The sequence below is a fragment of the Pleurodeles waltl genome, chromosome 7, assembly GCF_031143425.1.
Source record: "Pleurodeles waltl isolate 20211129_DDA chromosome 7, aPleWal1.hap1.20221129, whole genome shotgun sequence".
NCBI lineage: Eukaryota > Metazoa > Chordata > Amphibia > Caudata > Salamandridae > Pleurodeles > Pleurodeles waltl.
Window position 1 is genome coordinate 273,985,176 of NC_090446.1, and position 23,030 is coordinate 274,008,205.

At 41.6% G+C, this 23,030-nt stretch overlaps 1 protein-coding gene across 1 annotated transcript in view; it reads left to right on the forward strand.

Moving 5' to 3' along the window:
* The first annotated feature begins 454 nt into the window (after positions 1-454).
* ADNP (activity dependent neuroprotector homeobox) overlaps positions 455-23,030 on the forward strand; it is a 152,049-nt gene continuing 129,473 nt past the window's right edge. The window contains exon 1 of the mRNA XM_069243640.1: positions 455-1,191. The gene's annotated coding sequence lies outside the window, so the exon portion shown is untranslated. The remainder of the gene's footprint in view (positions 1,192-23,030) is intronic.

Below are 23,030 nucleotides of genomic sequence, written 5' to 3' on the forward strand. Positions count from 1 at the left end.
TACTGCCAATCAACGAAGGTTGCTGACCAGAAATGCCCATTTGTGGAGAATGCTCAGCTGTGCTGTCCACCGATAGAGGTTGCTTAGTAGTGTCGCCAGTCATTCTAAGATGCTCAGCAGTACAGTACCCCGTCAATGGAGAATGTTAGGTGTCGAACCATATCAATGAAGGATGCTGAACAGTGCTGGTCATCACTGGATGATGCTAAACACTATTGCCAATCACTGGGAGATGCTCAGCAGTGCACACAGTCGCAATGAGATGCTCTGCAGTGCAGCTAACTAAGGCCTGCTCAGTGCTGCCTGCAGCAGGCCTAACACATGGCTACTGCAGCACCCCACGTGACACACCCTCAGACACAAGTAGTCCCGGACCCGTGTGTAGGGCCCAGCGCACTGATTCTGCAGGAACCGCATGACGGAGACGGCGGTACGGTGCTCGAGCTCTGTATACGTCCGCCTGGCGGCCGGGGAAGGCGCCACCAGCAGCTGCGCCACAGAGCCCAGCCCGCCTGTGCTCTGCGGCGCCTCCTAGCGGCCACAGGGCGCAGTACAAGCTGGATGCAGCTGGTGTTATCCTTTTGAGACATCCTAAACCTCCTGGAGCCACCCGTAAGAGCACTTGGGGGCTGCGAGGGCCCAACCAACCATGAAGGACCTGGACGACACCAAACCAGCTCGTCCGTCGCCGGGCTCCCTTCTGCCCGGCTCCCAGGCACCGACAATGAGTCCCTCTATGCTAATGAAGGGTTCACGTCACTTCCGCTTTCTCTCGGACGCCATTTTGGCCGGGGCAGGTTGGGGAGCCGCGGGTATTGTCTGTTCTGGGGTCGGTTTGAGCTGAGCCCGCGCCCCCACTGCAGCCTCCCTCCACCGACTGTCCTTTCTCCCACCCCCATCCCCTACGCCCACCCCGGAAGCGGCGCCGCCCGAGCCCCGGCGCTCCCGCGTGTGCTGGAGCCCCGGGCTGTCCGCTCCTCCCCCTGTCGGTCAGCGGCGGCAGCTCCGGTGGAGACAAGCGGCAGCCAGAGCAGTAGAGGCCATTGTGCGTCCTCCCGCCTGGTGGACGTGGCTGGCCAGAGCCCCCGCCGGTGCCTGGGAACCTCCTGGAGCCTTGGAAACAGCAACCACAGCCATAGGAGCGCTGGCCCCCGCCCTGCAGCAGCCGCCGAGGAGCACCGGCACCCGCAGGTAGACGCCAGGCCCAGCAGGGGGGTGAGGGTGGGCGGAGGAAAGCGTTGTATCTGATGTATCTCCCATCACGACTGTCCCCTGGGGTGGAGTCTTTTCCTGTTACTTTTATGCCCGGGAACGTGCTGGTTAGATGGTGCTGGAACTGTTGGTGGGGTGGTCCGAGGGTTTGAAAAGTGCACTTGGGCCTTGCTTTTAGGAGTGATGGCAATGACAAGATGCAGAGGTGGCTGTTACATCCTATCGCTGGTATGCTGCTGAGCCAAGCAACTGCAGGGGCAGAGTGCAGGGACGCGAGGGCAGCTGTCACCCAAGGGCTCAGCCCCCTTTTCATGCGATGTTTGGGAACAGAGTGGTGAACTCCTTGTTACTGCCCACTAACATAAGGAGTTGATGCAGTGACCCCTCCTATGTCCGTGATTCCTCTTGTTCACAACTCACTGATACTATGCACTGCATCTCTTTTTTTGGTGCACACGCCCTTCCTGCCGACTGAGTGCACATATCAAGCGGTGCACTGAAGGCTGTCGCTGTGCTGGAGAAAGCGATGGATCGGAGTCAACAACCCGTTTTATAGCGATTTGAACCACTTATACACCCTTGCTCATCACTGATAAGGCGTGATGTGTTTCGTGTAGTTAGTTATGTTCTTCAAGGTGCTGCCTCTTCCATGTCTGACCGAAGATGCCGGAGTGGGTCTTTGATGTAATTATCACTCCGGTGATTGTGGGATTCCGGGCCTGTGGTATAACCACCCTCCCCACCCCGCCTTCCTTCTTGCGTTGCAGTCTGCAAACGCGATGTAGCTCCGCGCATGGACCCGTAGGGGGCGCGCTCTGGGCATGGCTTTGCCAAGCACACATCATTTCCTACAGGGTCTGTGCAGACCGAGCCTAGCTCGCCTGCTGCACGGTGAAGCTTGCAAACGGCCATGTGACTTCTACAGGTCTGGGATCTCGGCTGGCATGCTTCACTTTACGTATCACCCGCCAAACCGCTGGATTGAGACCCAAGTTCTCGTTGAATGTTGTCTATACTCTTTGAAGATGGACACAAATGTTCTCTTTTGGTCTTCGTAGACTTCACTTCACTATTCCATAGAAAGTGACGTTTTTGACAGCTGAAGTCCAGCACGTGTTTATGGATCAACTTTACAGACGCTCTCCTCTAGGGGAGGGGCTTGGTAGGATGCTACTACTGAGTGCAGGCTTATTTTTCTGTTGCACTGTGTTTGTTGAAAATCATTTGCAGTGTATATAACGTTTCGGTTTTTCTTTGCTTACACTTGGTTATTTGAATAATTCGGCTATTGTTGCAGTACTAAGATCAGACTGTAATTGTCTAGACTTGAGTGTTGTGTGTGTTATGTTTTCCCCAATTTACAGTGCGCTGTGGAATCATAGGCTCCACATGGGCAGTTCCATTACACTTTTTAACGCATCTTTCATGTTGAGCAAATAAAATATTTTGAGGCATCGCAGCCAAATTGATCATGTTCATATAAAGCATGGGGTTGTATTTCTCTTGGGATCTTACGTTTGTTATCGTAAAACCGTTTGTAATCACCGTTATGTTAATTCTGTTAATCTTTTTAGATGTCTGTATTCCGAATGCAGTGAATATCAACACAACCTATTCAATAGTACATTTATCAAGTTATTAACAATAATGCTTCATGGAAAATCTGTTGTTTTGTAATTTAATGTCTACCAGGCGGAACTTTAAGATCTTGGCAGTTCATTTTGGTATGCTGCCCATGTAACCTATATATATTTTCGAAACTGTCTTGGTAGTTTATCATTGTTATTAGTATTTGTTTTTCCCCGTGATATTCTGGGCAGTATAACCCGGGACAAAAACATCTTAGTGTAATGCACAGAATCGTTAGCCCCTGAGTCAGCATGGCTCTAAGACATTACAAGGGCTATAATCGCAACTGTGCGTACATTTAGGATTCGCTATTTCTCAGAGAATTCGGAAAGTCTAGGTTCTAATTAACGTGCTGCTGGGATGTATTCGTTTTTTACCAAACACGTGTTGGAGAATCTCCTTCTTTCAAATGCTTTGCTGCAAAGGGCCATCGCCTAAAATATCTATCTTTATACAGTTTAGTTTACAGAGCCCTTAACGTTTTTAATAATTTATTTGGCTTCTACTAGTAGTATTGGAGACAGCATCTTGTAACAGGTGAAGCATCGAGCTTTTTTAACAAAAATGTTACCGAACATAACTAAAAATCGTAACTTCTACACCTCTAGTTGCGACTTCGGATTGTGAAGGAATTACCTACAAGTCTGCATTTGGCATCGTCCACGCCTCTTGTCTGTTGCATGACTGTTTTTTCAAAGTGTTTTAGTTAATAAAGTTGCAACGATATTGACTGACACTGTGCATGGTTAGAATCGTACAACATGGTGACTGTACGACTTTTTTCCCATTTGGATTCTCGCCAGTCACAACATGCTCCTTCAGTCCTTTTTTGCTGAAAGTTGGACACTCCTTTACTCCATGCGTATCTTGGAGCTTATATCTCAAATTAATATTTTTTTTTCCACTCGCTTATTAAAGTTATAGCTTATTGGGTAAAAGGAAAACTGAAGCTACCTTTACTTTGGCTAACTTTGTGCATATAAGTAATAACGGTAATCTATCCGGGTTTGTAGGTGCAATGGCCTTCTTAATTGGTAGAGCTCTACGGCAAAAACCTATTTAGTTGGAAAATTCTAAATATCGAACGTTGATTTACCATATTTAATTTAAAGTTACAGATCTCACGACCCCACAGCATATTTTAAATGAGTGCTCAGTCTCCAGTAATAAGATTCCACTATCATTCTGAGACACACACCTAAAACAATCCCTATTAGAGGCGCAATGCTGCCATGGCTTTGTGTTCTACATGGTTTTCTACCTCCACCCAACTCTTGCCTTTCTAGCTTTCAGTGTCCATCTATACTACTAGAATTCGCGATAGCCATGTAAAAAGTTCCTAATGTTCCACACACTAAGTTTTTCTGAAGACAAACCATTATTGAAGTAAAGTGCCCCACCTCTGCTTTGTATGCGTGACGAAATGATGCACTTTGGCTGTCTGCACTTCTTGTTTTCATCCCACACAGCCAAGACATACCCTTTTTCCACTTATTCGTGACTGGCAAGTATTTTTAGTGGTTGTTTTAGCCTGTTTCATTTTACCTTCTATGTATATGTATTTGGAGTACACGTCTACTTATTAAATCAATACATGACCCTTTCCCTAGAAATGACCATGCTAAATTAAGCACTGACAATTTTAATACGAGTGACAAAAATTATCTTGGCAGTGAGCCACTGCATTTTCAAACATTCCAGTTTTCTTCAGTGCATAGGTTTACATGTTTGCCTTCCAGACACTTTATTTGTGAATATTGTGGAAGTTTCCTTCCCACCAGCCATTTTACTTTCTGCTGCCTTCCTCTCATCTTAGTTCCTGTTGTTGTGTTTTTTTTTTTTTTTTTTTTTTTTAATTTAAATGTGCTAGAGCCAGTCAATCCTATTATATGCTTTCTTCCACTTGTTTGTGATACATCTCCCAATTGCGCTGATCTCGTTTTCTGTGCCCTGCCCAGTGTGCGCAATAACTCGTCCCATCGGTTGTCTTGGCTTTTGATCTGGCTGTGTACTGAGCCCAATATTCTCGGTGTCTCGAACCAAAACCTTAAGTAACAGATTAACATGCTTTTTTGCCTGTGTGTGATAGCCGTACCTGCGTTGTGGGTTATCGGCTTAGGCAAAGAGATACTTCATTTTATGATTTTCTCTTAAAGCTTGTATGTTTTTGCGTGCAGGCAATCTTGGAATATATCAGTTTGTTCTGCATTCAGCTATTCGAGGAATACTTTATTTTATTATTTAAAGTTTGCATGTAACTTCTTGTTACTCGGCCCAACTTTCTTCGCGACTCAGAGTAATTATGCACACCACTTACATGTTTAATGACCTTATTGCATGGTTAATCATCCAACTCTTCTTATGTGTGGCCTATTTTTATGCAACTCAACTTTGGAGCATTTACTTAATAGTTGATTTGACTAAGAAGCTTAATTTGCTTCATCTGAGTATTTAATTGTATATTTTCAGTATTCATGTCGATTTGTTAATTTAATTGTTTATGGGAAAATGTAGGTGATTACTCTCTCAGGAGACTGGCGGTTTTGATCAAAATGGGAATGTATCAAGAGTTCAGTGAACTTTGCTCAGTTTAGGTACTATGATGGAGAATCGCGACTTCCTACACCAGAAGGTTGATTCGAGTTGCACTGTAACTCTCTATTTGTACCACAAGGGTGCAGTGAGTGTTAAGTGCTGAACATACGGATTTGGTAAAGTTGCTTGCTTTCGTTGTTCGGGTTGGCTAAACACTTTTAGGTGACTATGGAAATAAGAGTGAATTTTGAGTTAATGGTAAAAGTTAACACGTGGTTTCCCTTTTTTTTTCTTTTTTCTTTTTCTCGTGATTCTTATGTTCAACTGTATAAACCCACAACCCCAGTTTAAAAGGAATATGGAAACGGAAGGGTATCTTAAATGTATGTTTCAGAGAGGGCAAACCCAAGGTAATGGAACGCTGTAGAATAAATGGGGAAGGTTATAAGGTAGGGAATATCGTATGCTCATGCATAACGGGTGTTGCAGAGGTAAATAAAAATATATCAATGCCCCAACATTTGCCTATAGAACGGATGCTTATGCATAACGATTACTCCATACTTAACTTTGCTGATGGGCAGTGATATTCGATATCATGTGATTGAAGGTGGTGCCTTTCTAGTCTAAAAATGCTTCAGATTGTTTCAGTAATATTAAATGATGCCCCAGTACCGATCTTCCAAAAGCATTCTCTTTAGATCTTAGTGGGAAAATGAAAGCACTAAGTATTGTATGGATTTTTTTTTTTAAAGCAAAAACTAGCGTTCCCCCACCACATCTGCTCAATAGGTTAAAGAATACTCCGTCCCAAACGCTAAAGAATAAAGTGATACATTGGTAACAGAAAACTTGTGAAATCCTAGTTGTAAATGGATTTTCATAGTAGCTGTACTTCGCATTGGGCCTTTGATTTGAAATGTTAAAGCATGGGTTGTTTTATGTAGATTAGTAGTTGATATCGATATCGAAGGATAATTAAACATGGGTACCAGAGTGGATGAGACATTTACAAAGGAAGTTTTGTGAAACTTCAGGGCTTCCTGGATTGAAGGAGCCACTCGAAGTTCATAATTATCTTTATACCACTCTCTGCACTGACTGTATATATCACCTTCACTTACCCGCACTTTCACTGTTTTTTTTAGGAGCACCTACCAAGACGAATGTAAAATATAATACTCTTTCACGAACAGAATCACATGTTCAATCTATATTTACATGAAAAATGTCTGAACTAATATGATCAAAGTTATACATGGAGTAATACATTTCTGTTTGTATTACATCTATGGTACACAGAGAATTTCTTAAGTCTTTTGTATCCCGTGGAAGTCTAGGTTACTTCCCCCTTGCACTGACCTTTAACGCTACTACAACACACAGTGGGCTTTCAGGCAACCCTCAACTGCTGGATTCTTCGACCAACCTCCTCTTTAAGCTATTAGCTTGAGACTTTGTCGATCAAGTCTTGTCTCAGTCCAGTAAAGTGTTCAAATCTCACGTGATACTATTCCCTGTGTGTATCCTTTTGTCTCCAGTGTTAGCATTGAACTGCATGAGTGCTACTTTAAAGCTAACCCCATCTTTGCTTCTGCTCGTTTCCTCCTGTGTTTCGTGCTTTAATGTGCTAATGTTATGTGTTGCTAAATTACACCCAGAATTATTGTTTTTGCCAATGCTTCATTTTGATTTGATGCTTTTGGTCAATTCAGTGCCGCCTCAGTCTGAACATAATGCAAATACGGTTTGTGAGTTAAATACTCTGCCTACATCTAGTGAAATACAGGTCACACACTCAAACCCTAACATGGCCAATTTAACCGTGTCTCTTTCAGAGGTCAGTAAATTGTGTAGCCTTTCTTTGGGTATTAGTAGGATCTATTACTTAAAATGGATAGAAATGTCAGAGGTGAGTTTGATTGTGGTATATTAGGTACTCTATAGAAACATGTATATCCTTTATTAACACTGATTGTTTTCCTTTTTAGTTTCTTTGTGGTCTCGTGGGCTTTTACTTCCTACAGAGAAGTGCTTCTCTGATCCACATCTTGCCACCACCCCCATCCTTCAATTCATTCAAGTATACATAAAGCCACTTGTGCTTTGCTCCATGAATGCGTGCTGATTGTCTTCGAAAAATGATCTGAGCAGTGGTAGGAAGCTGCTTATTAACAGCCAGATATAATTTCCCCCAGCGTGCATATTCATGGGGTGTAAACATGGTCACTGGAATTACTTGAAGTGGATTGCCAAATTATGTGGCAGGAGTGATTCTATTATGTGGGAAGAAGATACGATTCTTGCTATCTTGCTTGTTGTTTAGGATGGAAAAAATAAACACAATCGCCAGGACCTTGCTTTTGCCTCCAAGAGAATATTTGTACTTGTGAAACACAGTGTTGCACTCTGCAGAAGCCATGCCTACTCTTACACATCTGGATATAATGGGCGTGCCTCTTTTATTTTGTGCTCCCAGGCATTTAGAAACTGGTACTCTTGTTTGAATTTCCATTGTTTCCACACTTTGGGCCTCTAACATCACCTCTTGCATTATGATGTAGCTATGTAAAGCAGAATTTCACCCTACACCCAAAATACATGATATCAAACCTTAAAATGAGAAAGTTGAGCATTTGAGATTTTTGTCTACTGTGAATATATTTTTCGGTCAGGACATTTCAGTACTCCGAGAGCCTTACTATATATAGTAGTACTGTTTTGGCAGTAGTGCATGTGCTATACGCGGAGATTGCAAGAATAACAAAGCACAAACTTTTCATGACAATTGAATGTTAAGATTATATTTTCTATTCTGCTGGCAAAAAAAATCCCTACATGCATCCATGCCATTCTGGCAAACCTTTCATCTCTTTCAGTTTAATGATTGAATAGTCATAGAATTAATAACTAGAGGGAGACTATTTCACCTTACAATTTGTCTCCCCTCGTTTGGAGTGTTTATTTTACTGACTGATACATTCATGCTAAAAGAAATTTATTTGGCATGCACTTGGCCTTTCTCTGGATAGAAGCTTCTTAATCTTTCATCTGATTGGATGATTTGTATCCTTCCACTGCTCCTGTCTTGGGTGAACTATTTATAGCTCGGGCACGCAAGCGCTTTGACCTGTTGTAAGTATTGTGGGCTTTTAACCACGCCCACTGCACACTCATCACTTTCACTTTTTCATGGGCTTGCCTTTCAAAAATCCTTTATCATAATTGATAAATGCTATACACTTGCCCTTAGGGCAGTTTTGTTACCGCCTTGTAGGCTGCCCTCGTTGCATGGATAATTGCACAATTGCTGATATGTTTGACTGCAAGCAAATGTATTTTTATTTTTTGCTTTTTTTTGTCTCTCATTCGCACTCATGCTCATGGCGCTTTGAATTGGCTCGCTTATGTCAACTGTTTTTTATTTTCATTTTCAATTTTATGTGGCAAGAAAAGTCCAGTTGGGAATTTACTTTGCTAATAGTTCTAACACGAGCAAATGCGAGACCCATTGGATTGCCAATGCTTGTTATAATTTTATTTTTATTCAAGTACTCCATGTGAGTAAATGTGTTTTCCAGCTCCCTTGCTTGAGGATTTATTTTTATTAAAAGCTTAACAGGAGTAGCGAGTGAACAAATACAGTTACATTCAACTTAAGATATTAATAATGACACCGTTATACCAATGAGCCGATGTGCTCTTCCTTTCTAGATTTGAAGGTTGATTGCCTATGGTTTTAAATGTCAGTTCAAATCGATTGGACCGAAATCTGTCGGACATAGATCATTTGAAAGGATTTAGTAAGTTTATTGGCCCGCAAAATGAGACAAGATGGTAACGAAACACCTTTCTAAGGATTAAAGAAAATCAAGGATTATCATACATATTTGTAGTCCTGTGTAGTGTCAAGAACTGGGAATTCAGTTATAAAGAAGCTACCATAATTATAAACATTACTTAACCTTCGGTCCTCAAATATTGTCTCGTATTTTTTATTGATTTATTTACTGCTTCAACGATTGTTGATCAGTGAATAAAAAAAAAAACTGGTACCTGCGCCTTGATACAGAATGGTAGCATGGCACGTGTGCACACGCCATGCTTTTTCTTTTTTCTTTTTTTTTGATGGTGGGGGGTGATGCTGTACAGATCCTACACACCATAGGTCACAATGGCGAAACTTGTTGGTTTATTCAGTTTTTTTGTTTTTTTTAGTTTTTTCTTATAAATTACCAGGCCATCTGCAGCTCAGAGCTTGTCACTTGAATGGAATACAGCTGGCAATCTGCCACAAGCCCTCCTTGCTTGCTCTTTCGCTGACTGCCCTCTCAGCCTCTATACTACTGTATTAGATCATTGATATAGGGCATTCATACCACTTATGTGTTCGCCATAGCCCTGTCTTGTACCTTGTTGGAATCGATTATACTGTGTGAAAATGCAAATGATGCTTAATATTAAACAATAAAGGCAACTTGGGCAGCAAGCCATCTCCAAACATCACCCCCCCCCCCCCCCCCCCGTTTTTTACATATGTGAACATACACCTGCAAAGTGACTGGTGCCCCAGAGACCAAACACCACTCCTCTACTCCACAAAGTGTTATTACCAGCGGTAAATACTTTAGATTGGTTGCATCTGGGTGCCTTTTATCCGTGCTGTATTTTCTAGAAATAATGTGAAACATACAATGTTGCACTTGGCGGAAAAGGTTACACATATGAACTTCCCTAATAGGGCTGGTCAGTTATTCTTTATATCACTTTCCCGTTAAGTAACTAGTTCTTCAGTTTTGGATTAACCCTGAGCTCCCACAATAATGCTTCAAGACGCACCTCTTTAAATTAAGGAGCGGTTCCACGGAATAGCCTGTGCATTGATTTTTGTTATTATTAATGTACTTGTCACTCATAGGGATGTTAGCATTGAAGGCATTGGTCGTTAAAAATAAATGCAACAGCTTTCATTCCTCTGAAGTCGGTAACCTCGTGAAATACTTGTGAAGTGTGATGTAAACAGGAAAGTGTGTGCACAATGGAACAAAATAATTTAATGACAAACCTATGAGGACAGCCAACACATCAGCACATTTCTTGCATGGTACCCAAAACTTAGAACGAATAAACAGATAATAGATATGGTTGAGAACCCAGATACTCATCTTGTAGCTGAAAAAAGCAGAGATCGCTGAGGTTTTTGTTCAACAAAATGAAACGCGTACGAGAAAGCCAAGGTTTTTCTAAGATCTAGATTAAAGCAGTCTTTTAATACGCTCATATCCCGCAAGTGGTTAGGGAGCAAGGGGGCAGTCCTGGAGGAAATACAGGTTGCCGATGCAGTGTGTGCATTTAAAAATATGCCTAGTGGCAAGGCTTGTGGTAGCCACCGTATTCCCACAAACGGTTAAAAAAACATTTTGATGAGGAATTGCTTCCCTTTTTAGTTGGTATGTTTAATCCGTTTAGGGAGGAATCAGTAGTTAGTTTTCTTACGGATTAGTGCTACCGGTGTCAATTCATATAGACCAATTAGTCTTTTGAATTCAGATTATAAGTTATTTTTTAAAATCTGGACTTACCCAGATCATTCCATTGACTAAAACTTGGTCTATAAGGACCAGAGCAGCTTTTTACCAGGCCTGCAAATATCCGTGAACACTAGTTTAAAAAAAAAAAAAATAATAATTTCAATCAATCAGCTATTTTTCTTGTAATGAAGTGAAGGGAGACTTCTTGATGATAGGCACAGAAAAAGCACTTGAATTGGTCAATTGGGAAGTATTGTTTTCTATTCTTAGGATATTCGGTTTTCCTGAGCTATTCTTTCTAATGGTCTAGCATCTTTGCCAAAACGTTGTGGCCAAGGTGATTACCAACTCCAAAAGCAGGCATGAAGAAAATCAGTAGGAGCACTCGTCAGGGCTGCCGTATATCCCCAGTATTGTTTACCTTTTTCATTGAGCCAATAGCAATAACCACTTGCAATGATGAATCAACAGCCCCACCTTTAACTGGATTGTCTTACGGTCAACGTCTTTGCTGACAACATCGTACTTTACTTACATCATAGAACATGTAGCGGGTTGGAAGGTGAACCTAGCTAAAACAGAAATGTTACTGTTTAATTAATCGCCTATCGATCTCCCTTGAGATATTCAGTGATAATACACACCTCAATGCTCTATTAGGTATCTGGGTATTCGTGTTGCCAGCAATTATTCCCAGTTTGTTATGAATTATAAAATAACTTTGTTTAAAGATAAAAATGATTTTGGAAAAATGGAACACTTTCCCTATCCTTAATAGGTAGGGTGGCCTTGATTTAATAATAAAAAATGTGATTATTCCGCTGGTGTTATTTTTGCTGCCCAGTCTCATCGTAATGAACGGGCCTTATTGTAAGGAATTTGATCAATTGTTCAAAATATTTATATTGAGTATAATAATAAGCTGTCCATAACTTAAATTTCAGTTTTACTATTAGATAAATCTCAAGGAGGGACTTGCTCTACCCCATAGTCACACTTTTCGAGCTGTTCTTTTAGACTAGATTATATGACCAGTGCTTGACGCAGATTTATTTCACAACCTTATTCTGACCCATATGGTCAATGAGTCTGCAATCGATCAGCCTACCTTTTTAAAGGTAGTAAAACTTCCAAAAATAAAATATGTCTCTGCATTCTCTCGAACAACTTATGAAGATATTTTATGAGGCTTGGCGGATCCCAAATTCTTTCCTTTACCTGCATTGTTAAGTTTTCCGATCCTTTAGGCCTCACACTATCTAAAACCACTCTGGAAGGGTGGAAGAATGTGGAATTCACCAGATTGGGAGACTTCTTTGGTGGGAGAATGACGTTCAACATGGGATGAGATCCCTTTACCCGTAGAGGTTAAAGCTGAAGGTCTAATGGTCAGATTTAGACCGATATCTAGCCTTACTGCAATGTATCTAGAAATGAATCAAGGGACGTGTGAAGTGTTGCATCTGTTTGTTAAAAGTGGATGTGGGCAAAATGTAGCAAAGTAGTGGCCCTGTGGGTTTGTTTTAAGGGCCAGCACGATGCTCTAAAAAAAAAAAAAAAAAAAAAAAAAAACGAGATAAAGAGAAATTAAATAAAAAAGGGGGATCCATAAATAGTAAAAGAAAAAAGCAGCAATGAAAAGACTGGCCATAACCCCAGACACTCCTTTTTCGGCAGACGTGTCCTCACAATCAGACAAAATGTGACTTCTCACAGGCCAGTAGAGAGGGCAGAAATGCCTTTCTGCTGACCAGACCGGTTGCACCCTCTCAATACATTTTTGCAAACATTATTGAAGTGCATGATTTCCTTCCATGGTTTGTGAAAGGAAGTAAACCATCCACTCACCCTTGCTTACTACAGTGACCTATGAGATTGTAAGTATCAAAATGCCTCTCTCTGATCATTAACACAGTGTACTGACTGTTGGCCTAGAAAGGCCTTTTCGCTTTAATATGTGCTTTTCTCGTCAAGAAAAAGGTATTTTTCAGAATTTACAGATCATTTCTATGGCATCTGACATAACTCTCTAAATGAACCAATATTTTTGTGTAACGAGACACATCAGCCAGCAGAAGACAGGCCAATGTTTAAGTCCCGAAGGGGGACTCCGACAAGAAGAACTGCAACATGCGTGGTGGAGGCATGTGAGGACGTCATGGAGAGGAGGTTGTGCCTAGGAAACCCGGAAACGAAGGAGAGAGCGTCAATGCGGCGCGGGAGAAAACAGACCGAGGAAGGGACGAGAAGGTGACCAGAGAAGATTCCAGAGGAGGAGAAGTGGAACGAGTCACGGAAAACTGGAGGAAGAAGACGAGTGTGGATCCTGAAGACGTAGGACGAAGCCGGCCTCGAGCCGCTGAGGTGAGTAGCAGCGGTGAGGAGCTGGGAACATGACCAAGCCAGTCACGTCCCTGGAGGGATGTGGCTATGTCAGGTACATGACCGCTTACGCCATCAATTCACCAAGCTACTAAGGGAAGGTGGGAGGCGCAGGGAGGCAACAGAGGAGGGGAACTGGAACTATCCACAATCGGACAACCCACAGAGGTGACAATCGTTCCCCCTATCACAGTGGGCAGTAAGAAGGAAGGGACGCTCTGAGCACATTCCTTTGATTAAGGGTAAGCACAGTGGCAACAACAAAAATAATACCACAGCTTATATTTTTCTTGTGACACATTGGGTGGCACTAATTCGGTGGACCACAATAGCTCCCAAAGGTATTTCCTCAATACCTCACCCCTACTGGCATGGCAGTAACCATAAAAGATGTAAATAAAACAATACTCAGTTGACATTACCTGTTAGCAACTTATTGTTCTTATAACTCCCCTCTCTCTCGCTGGCTACCTGGGGCTGCACGACCAAGGAATCCTGATGACCTAAGAAAGAAAGAAAAACTGTCATCGCAAGGGAAAGAGAAAGGCTGTACTTACAGACTAATAGGACAAATACAATTAACGGAGTCGAAATTACTTTGGAATTCCCAAAAATAAAAAGAATCAGTTTAAATAGTCTTACCCAGTTTTGACAGTGTATTTGTAGGGAAATCGAAGCCCAGACAACTTCCTTCGATTTAACCCATGTGACATTCGGCTTGTAACTTTCACTGATACAGGTCTTCAATATAGTGAGCATAAGCCCTTCTCACAACATTTGTATGGAAACGCTGTTGGCAAAAAAAAAAAACTACAACTCTTAAGGCCTATGAGTCATTCAAGGTGCCAATAAATCTCTTCCTTATACAAAGGGAGTAAATCAGCTCCCTTCTTACTGTGTTATTTTGCAAGATTCATTGTAAGGTTACTACAGCCTTCAACAGCGTGTTACGGTAAAGAACCCTTAAATGGCTTTATTAAATGCATTTCATAATAAGTAAGTCGGGCCTACTATCTTTGCTTAACCTTTCATTCTAAAAACATCAGACCTGTGGCATTGGACTGAAGTTTTAAGAATTAACCAATCAAGCCTATAGACTTAATCATTGTCTTGTCACCATAAACCGACTGATGCCTTCTGTATTGCACATACGCAGGCAACCTGCAATTAAATACTTACAAGCTTTAACAAAGTGTAACGACTACCCTCGCATTAACTCCTATTGACTTTCAGTAGTTTTCCACAATAATCAAGTCAGACTTTCTGCCTTTCTAATAACTTACCATAATAAACAAATCAGTTCTGCAGTCTTGGTCAACTGGCTTGTCACTATAATTAACTCACTCTTATGTTGAGCATACATATTCTCTGAAGGCAAAATATTCAGGGCAGACACTCTTCAGCCCCCTCACCAGCTTCTGTTTTAGATTCCGCCTAATGGAGCATGCTCTGTACTTGCATATCCTTTCAGTATTTGCTCTCTCATGTTTCTTGCCTTGGGTGTGGTGGACACAGGATCGTCCAATTTACTATTCTAATTCCAGTTGTAGAACGTTTGGGGAAAGAGCAATGTTCCACCAAATACTCTAGGAGGCTTATTTGCTATTCTAACTCCACTCCTGAAATATTTTGGGGTCAGTTATAAATTCCCTAAGTATTTGAAGAAAGGGTTTCACCCTGAGGGCGAAACTAAAGGCAAAAAAACTAGGAATGTCACTATTCCTGGACATGTAGTGTAAGCTCCTACTTTTCAGCACAGACACACAGCTTTTTATTTATGCTGTTTTTACCCTAGCTGCCGTCTTTATTGATGCTTTAGTTACCTACAACCACAAATTTACTACTCCACTCTCTAAGGCCTCACCACTCTCCTCTAAGCCCTTTCTACCCCATGCCACACAACTAACTTTTGCTCATGCTGAACAGCAGCCTCATTCCTGTACAGCATGGCTAAAAAAAAAAACACTTAGGCAAAGCCTAGTACCATTAGGAAGACCTGTTTGCTTCACCAGTACTTGTTCTTCCAGTGGATGCATGCTTGTCATTCGAAATTTGGATTCAGGGAAACTGGGGCCAAAGCCACTCTCTCAGTACTGCCTCCTAAACCTGTTGTTTTGTTGATCCCATATCTTCTGGCAACATTGTGTTCACATGTTCCCACCCATGACGAGTGCTGGGGGTGTTTTTCGTTTCGTAAGCAAGCAGCACGGGCTAGCAAGTTGCAGACTTGATGGCTTTTTGCTTGTGTGTTGGTTTCTTACATGTGATATGTACGCTGCGGGGTCGTGTAATGTACAAAAAAAGCTTTATCTGTTTAACTAGACGGTTTATTTTCTTGTCCCCAATTCTAGATTCCCTTCACTTTTCTTTAGAAATGGATGGAACACCTGCATTAAATGAAGCGAATGCACAGCTAGAAGCTCACATTGAAGCAACAGCTTAAGTCTCACGTGAATCGCCTCACTTAGATCACTCCATACATAAACTGAATTTAGCTTACATTGAGTGGGGAGTTGGTGTCATGAAGCTACCAGCAAGCATGGCATCAGCTTGAGAGGGCGTAGTCGTCATTTTTTGTAGCAGCATTTTGTTCTTAACATTTTCTGGTTCACCTTATCAGCAAAAGTAACCTGTGTACATTTTTGTCATACTACGGTTTTCTTGTTTAGGTTTGGTATATTTCTTTCAAATCTTTATCCTTTAACTTCAAAAATAATCCTCATTTGTACGTCTGTTTTCGATAACTAAATCTATATCTGGTAAAATACTAATGAGGAAAGAAAAAAGGGTATGTGAACGGCTTCCAATTGTTACAAAAGATTGTGGTTTGCATCATTCCGAGAAATTAAAAATATTTTTACTGTGAAGAAACGTGAGGACGCACTTTTTATTTTTATTATTTTATCTTTACCTTTAGTGGGGTATCAGCTAATCGCATTTTAACTACAAAACTGACTTTTCGTTCTGCTGCTGACTTGATGGGAATCTTTAGATCCTGCCTACGCCAAGACTTTTGATTTTATTAAAATTATATATATAATGTGCTTATAGGGACGGTGAGCCCTTTGTGTTTATGCTTTGGGCTCTTTTGTCATTAATATTTTTCTTCCACACACTACATAAAGCATGGTGCAGTTTCTCAGCACACCTCTGCCATTGTCTAAATTACTCTGAGCGACAGCATTCCTCTCTTACAAGGAGCATTAAAGAGGCTAGGTCTGTAAAGGGTGCTAAAGCGTGCATTTTTAGACAAAATCATTGTTTTGTATATTAGTAAGATCTGTAAACTCCCATAACAATAACAGTTCACTAGAGCAATGATAAAATGAAGTAAGTATTGACAAAAGCCTAAAGCTGGCCGTGAGCTTCAGAGCTGTTGGCTTTGCCGCAGCTTGTTTATATGGTTTCATCCTCCTCCCTTCCGATTGGATTAGAAATCTATTGCGTCTTCGAGTGTTGTAAGTGTAAAAGCTAACATAATGACTACCATAGCAAAATCATTTGATTGGTAGTAAATTGCATCTCAGCACAAGTATGGTATTTCTAAGACGTGGCAGTATGAGAAGATTTGTACTTACTAATAATCGATTGCTCTATACATATTAGCTGGATTTGGACTCTGGTTTTGTTAAGATGCTCAGTTAGTGAGGCATTTGGCTTGTGCGTTGCTCCTTTGGGTTTACATGGGTGTAGTAGCTGGAGTTATGGAGTGGTGCCGTGGGGGGTGTACTTGTTTATGTGGATTCTTATTGGTTGTTTTAGAGGTGTTCTGCTGTATGGCAGTACAGTTGAAAGCTCACACAGACACTGAAGTTGTGTATCTGCAGTGTGGATGTCTGATGTATTTTGATGTTGATAAATGGTCCACCATATTAATCTAGGATACTTGCTAATGTTTGTAACGGGACTGAAACAAATGGACGGCAGTTTTTTTGCTTTTGTCTCGCCACTTCTTGCTGGATGGTGGTAATGTCGCTCACAGGGCGTACAGGCACAATAGCGTGAACTCGTATAAATCCTACCTGTTTATTCTGAATATTTTGTACGGATTCAATGCACTTTTAACTTTCTTTCCATCCTTGTGAAAATAAATAAAGCCTCTTTTTTTTGTTTGCCTTCGCGCCCCTTGTATACCGTCTTTGGGAAGGGGGGGGGCTGGAGTGCGTGATAGAGGTTCATAAAATAAAGTATCTGTGACCAGTATGTTACATAGTATAACATAACATAATAGAATAACACAGCCTAGCAAACATAACAGAACAAAACAATATAACATAAAGTAACACAATATAGAAAAGCATTCCACAGTACATCATAGCATAACACATCATGACACAACACAATAACGTAACACAACACAGCATGACATAATAGCATAACATAGCACAATACAGTATAGAATGGCATTCCACAACATAGCATAACACAACAGCCTAGCACAACATAACACAGCATAGCATATCACAACATAGCATAAAACAACATAACACAACACAATATAGCACGGCATAACCTAAAATAGCAAAACACACATACCATAGCATTACATGCTATAGCATAACATAGCACAGCTCAACAGAGCATAATGTAACACCACAATATACCATAGCATAGAATAATAATATAGCATAGCACATATATAACAGAATAGCACAACATAGAATAGTTTTCATGTTTGTTACGGAACTCCACTGGAGGGCCACAGAAGATGATACATATTTATAAAAAAAAATATATATAAGGATTAAACTTTCCTAGACAGTTGATTAAATTAATACAATGTTTTTAAAACACTTAAAATAGTTAAAGTAACACAAAACATTTCATTTGGAGGACTGAGGAAGGCTTGTAATAACTCAGAAGCAGTTCTAAAGGAAAAAGTGAAACAAATAGAGCGCACCCACCTGCGATGATGAAGCAGTAAGGCCGGACAAATTAGAACATGTTTCAAATCTTGGACGCCGTTATGGCAAAGATTACAAATAGCGGAGGAACCGAACCATCTGGCCCGTAATGTATTAAGGGGAAGCTGCCCCTGTCGCAGCAAGAGCCAGAATCTTCTCACCCCATGGGGCATGTTCCAGATGAGGTATGGCTGTGTAACCCTCAGCCTTAAGGTATCGGATATTATGTGAAAGCTCTGCCTGTGTATGTAAGCCTGGCTGTCCTGGTGGAAACTCGCCACCTAAGTTGCGTTCCTGAGTGTGGATTTGAGCAATGCTGGAGGGAAAGTGAAAATGTGAAAATTACAGAAGAGTCTAATTGCAGATGATCAATGGCATATATAAAATTCCTGCAGATTGTATATTTTGCTCTATGGCGGCTAATATTTTGTTTTTTAGCAGTGACTGCAAGGAGTCATAGCTGCACGTCATCCGGTTAACCGCCTATTGAATTACTGCAACCTGACCTTGAATGAAGGAACCGTGCAAGACAAGTTCAAGTCTTGATGTTGGTGTCGAGAAGGCAGAGTTTACAGATAAGATATTCCTCAAAACACATCCCTCGAGTTTATCGAAAGACCCATTTTGAAACTGCAATATGCTCTATGCCAGAGTAGAGACGTGGATATCTTTACCTGGTAAAACCGCTAGATGTTTGAAGTGCCTTCTGCCCGTTGCACTATATAGGGCGTTCAGACCGTTGGCTTGGGATTGAGCCTTCCTTTGGTTGTGCTCCAATATGCTCTCTATATTAAAGGTTCCCACAGGCTATTTTACCCAAAAAGACATATGAGGTTACTCTTTGGAGGTGTTGGGCTCCCAAGGTCCAGCAACTATTGCTGTACTTAAGTGTTTTGTTACCATGAAAGCACATAATTTAGCTTTTAGAGCAATTTACTTTTAAAAAGTGGGCTTCGGTATATTGCTGGAGGGCTTGGAAGCGATTATTAGGCTCCTTTGGGGTGTGATCTAATATGATTGTCATCTGCGTAAAGCATACAGAAGAACGGTCTACCTCCTAGTTTAGGGGCAAAACCCTCACACGGAGTTAAATGAGCAGGTAAGTCTGAAAGATACAGAGAAAATAGCAATGGGGCAAACATACACCCCTGTTTTAGGCCGTTTGTTGTTGGAATGGCACAAGATAGGCCTTGTTCACCCCCTGACAAAACTCTGCACCAGGTGGAGGAGTGAAGGGCTACCACAAGATCCAGTAGGATACCAGACATGCCTACTCTTAGGAGCTTCTGCCACAAAAGGACACAATCTACTTTGTCAAATGCTTTGGAGAGGTCTACAATGGCTGCATAGATCCCTTCCCTCTCAGAGAGACATATTTTACATTAATTACTTGCAGGGCTGGGGTTTTGTCAATTGTGCCATGATTTCTCCTGAAGCCTGACTTTTCCAAGGGGATAATTTTATTCCTTTCTGCCCAGTCATTAATCTACGAGAGCAAAAATTTGGCAAACATTTTTCTGACCTCATCCAAAAGTGCAGTCTGGCGGTAATTCCAAGGGCAACTTCGACTCCCCCTGTTTATACAGGGGGACAATGTTGCTACCTTTGCAGGATTGAGGTACGTTCTTGGCTTCGTAGCAGTATTGATAAACCGGGAATAAGATCCTACACCAGGAGGATATGTCGTGTTTTATTAACTTGATAGGGATTTCATCTGGGCCCATTGTGGCAGAACTACGCATTCCTCTTATAGCAGCCTCAATTTCTTTTAGAGTGGGATGCGAGTAGGAGGGATCGATTCTGGTTTGAGGGAATTCCACAGTGGTCCAGTTAGAGGCATAAAGTTCAGATAGGAAGGTCGACCAGCATGATTCATTGATGGACGTTGGAAGGGGCGTGGTTCTCGTACCACATCCCTCTGCGATCAAGGACCAAAACCGCCTGGTGTGGCCGGTAGAGACTGCTTCTCTTATTGCAACCCAGAATCTATCTGTAGCATCTTTTTTTTTTTTTTTTTTTTTTTTTTTTTTAAGGCGCACTCTTAACCTCCCCCTCCTTCTTTTTCAAATGCCTAGCTTGGATTGCCTTGCGGATGTTTGGTCCCTATACTGTTTATGGATAAAGGCATTCATTTCTCTATTCAATAAAAGTAAGGAGCAGGGTTTTACTCTATGGTTTCTCTGAGGCTTCTGGCGGGGAATCAAAATGATCTGTTGCATTAAATACTGTAAAACTCCAATACTTCTCCTACCCAGCTACTGAGATTATTCAGGAGACTTACTAGGATACCTTTGAGCCCCTTGAAGCTACCAGGGGACCAGTGTGTTCTTCCCATTTTGACATTGTCGGTGGTGCTGCCTTGCTAAGCTCCTTGGATCGGTGGATTGCGCCTTGAAGTCGAGAGATGATCAAAATGTTATGATCACTGAGGGTAGTCTGCAATACTCCTATATCCTTCACCCTTTAACATTCAGGATTGCAGCACCTCTGGACTATTCATGTGTAAAGAGGGCTGGGGAATCGGATGGAAGTCTTTCCGTTAGCAACAATACAATCACTCTCCTTCAGGTACTCAAGAAAGAGCTTCCCACGCTTATCGGGCCTTACTTTATGTGGGAAAGTACAAAGAGGTAATCCAAATGCTTCCTCCTTTTCCTCATCCCGAAAGGATGAAAGCCCTGAGTTAGGAAATTTTACAGTTTAGATCTCCAACCATAAGGATATAAGTTACTGCCTCCCTGTCGCAGAGCTCCTTAATGTAGTGAAATAGTTTAACAAAAGATTGTTGAAAGCGACGCCAGGATGGAGCATAAAAATGTATCAATACGAGAGAGGTTAGCTTGTCTCCCAACACCAATGCTGTGTAAGGTTACAGCTAAAAACAGGTTACTGGGATTTCTAAAGCATTTATGCTGCCAGTGAAGCCTATTGGACAGCAAACATACAATCCCTCCTCTAGCATGGCCCTTCTTTGAAGGGGTGGCCTTTCAGCAGAGGGAATAGTAATTGTTAAACTGCAACCCCCCAATGGATCAGGTTTATTGGAGGCAAATTATATCAGGATTTAAAGAGTCCAGAAAATCAATTCCCCCTCCCCCTTTAGACTTTACACCTGCTGCGTTCCAAGATATAAAGGTACGCTTGTTGCTACATTGATGGAGCTGTTAGCTTGGAAGTTGTGGCAGAGCTGCTTAACACTGCTGGTAAGCAGTTCCAAGAGTGGGGATTAAAGCATGGATCAGGGGTGGAGAATCTGGAAAATCCCTAAGTAGTACTTCTCGGCCATGAACCCCCAGGTGGATTTTTAAATCCTGATAAGTATGGAAATTAGTGTCCGGGTTAACTAGAGGGGTAGCTGCGGTGGTAGGTTTCCACGCTCCATCGGGAAACTGGGAAGCCCACTCGGTTAACCCGTCTCACTCAAGGCAGGTACTACATCTCTACCTTTATGCTGTAGAGACTCTAAGTTACTTAAGATGTTGTTAACAATCAATTTGGAAAAAAAGGATACTCAAGACAACGGACCAAAACTAGAGGCCTTCAGAGAGACCAAGTGTATATCCCTACTTTCAATTAGTCTAAGTGGTTCAATATGAAAAACATTTTAACAGTTGAGATCTTTAAAAAAAAAAAAAAAAATCACAACATAGAATAGCATAACCCATTCTAAAATAGCATAACACACTATAGAATAGCATCACATTGCATAACCGAACATGGCGTAACATAACACACAAAGCATGCCATAACATAGAATGCCATAACACAGCATAGCATGAGCCAACATAACATACCATAGCATAACACAAAATAAAACTACACAACACAAAACAGAATAGCATGACATAGCACAACATCTACCATAGCACTACGTGTATACCACAACATAGCACGGCACAACATAGCATGGCACAACATAAGACAGCATAGCACAACCTAGCCTAGAAGAACACAACATGACGTATCAACAAAAAGGGGACTGGGAGGTTGGTGGTCCAGTGTACGGTCTCCCTAATAACTAGATATGCAAAAACAAGTGTACACTGTTCCAAAGACAAAGAAAACTAGGGGGACACTAAGGTTCAGGAGCAAGAGCCCTCACACATCCGAGAGGATGTCATGCTTCATCATTGGGTAGCTCCTCGTCAGACCGGCGCTGCAATGTCTGACGGGCTCCCCATAAAGGGGGCTCTTTGCCGGAGATCTTTATGGGTGGCTGCCGTAGTGGAGGACACTAGTATCACGGTCAGGCACTATTCCTAGCAGGAGAGTGACTCATAAAATTAGTTCCCAGTCCTAATAGAGTAAATACATTTAATAAATTGAAAGAGAAGACTGGAACCAAGATTAAAAAACATAAGGAAAGTGTAATGTGAGAAATAATGCTCAACCACTTTCTACCTAGTGTTGGAGCTGAGAGAATTATCGCAGGTCTCCTAAAACATGGTCAACATGTTTCGCGTACAGTGGTCTAACAAGATCCTATTACGCTTCTTCTGGACCAATTAATAACAAAACTTCTCCTGTCTATGTTACAAAAAGTTTGCGTAATTTAATTCGTCAAACGAGAACATACAGTCACTTACATTGAAGTTCGCTGTTTGTTTAAAACAAATTTTGTCGTTCGCCCATCCCTTGTTATGTGGGGAGCCCCTTGGGAAGTAGCATGCCGAAAGCGGTCACTATTCATATGTGCCAGCAATCCACCGGGTCACCTACCCTGGCGTGCTATCCCGCATTGCGTACGCGAAACATGTTGACCATGTTTTAGGAGACCTGCATACAAAAGTATGTTTCCTACCATCTGCAGTAGAGCTTGAGGTCTGTAGCTTGTTGT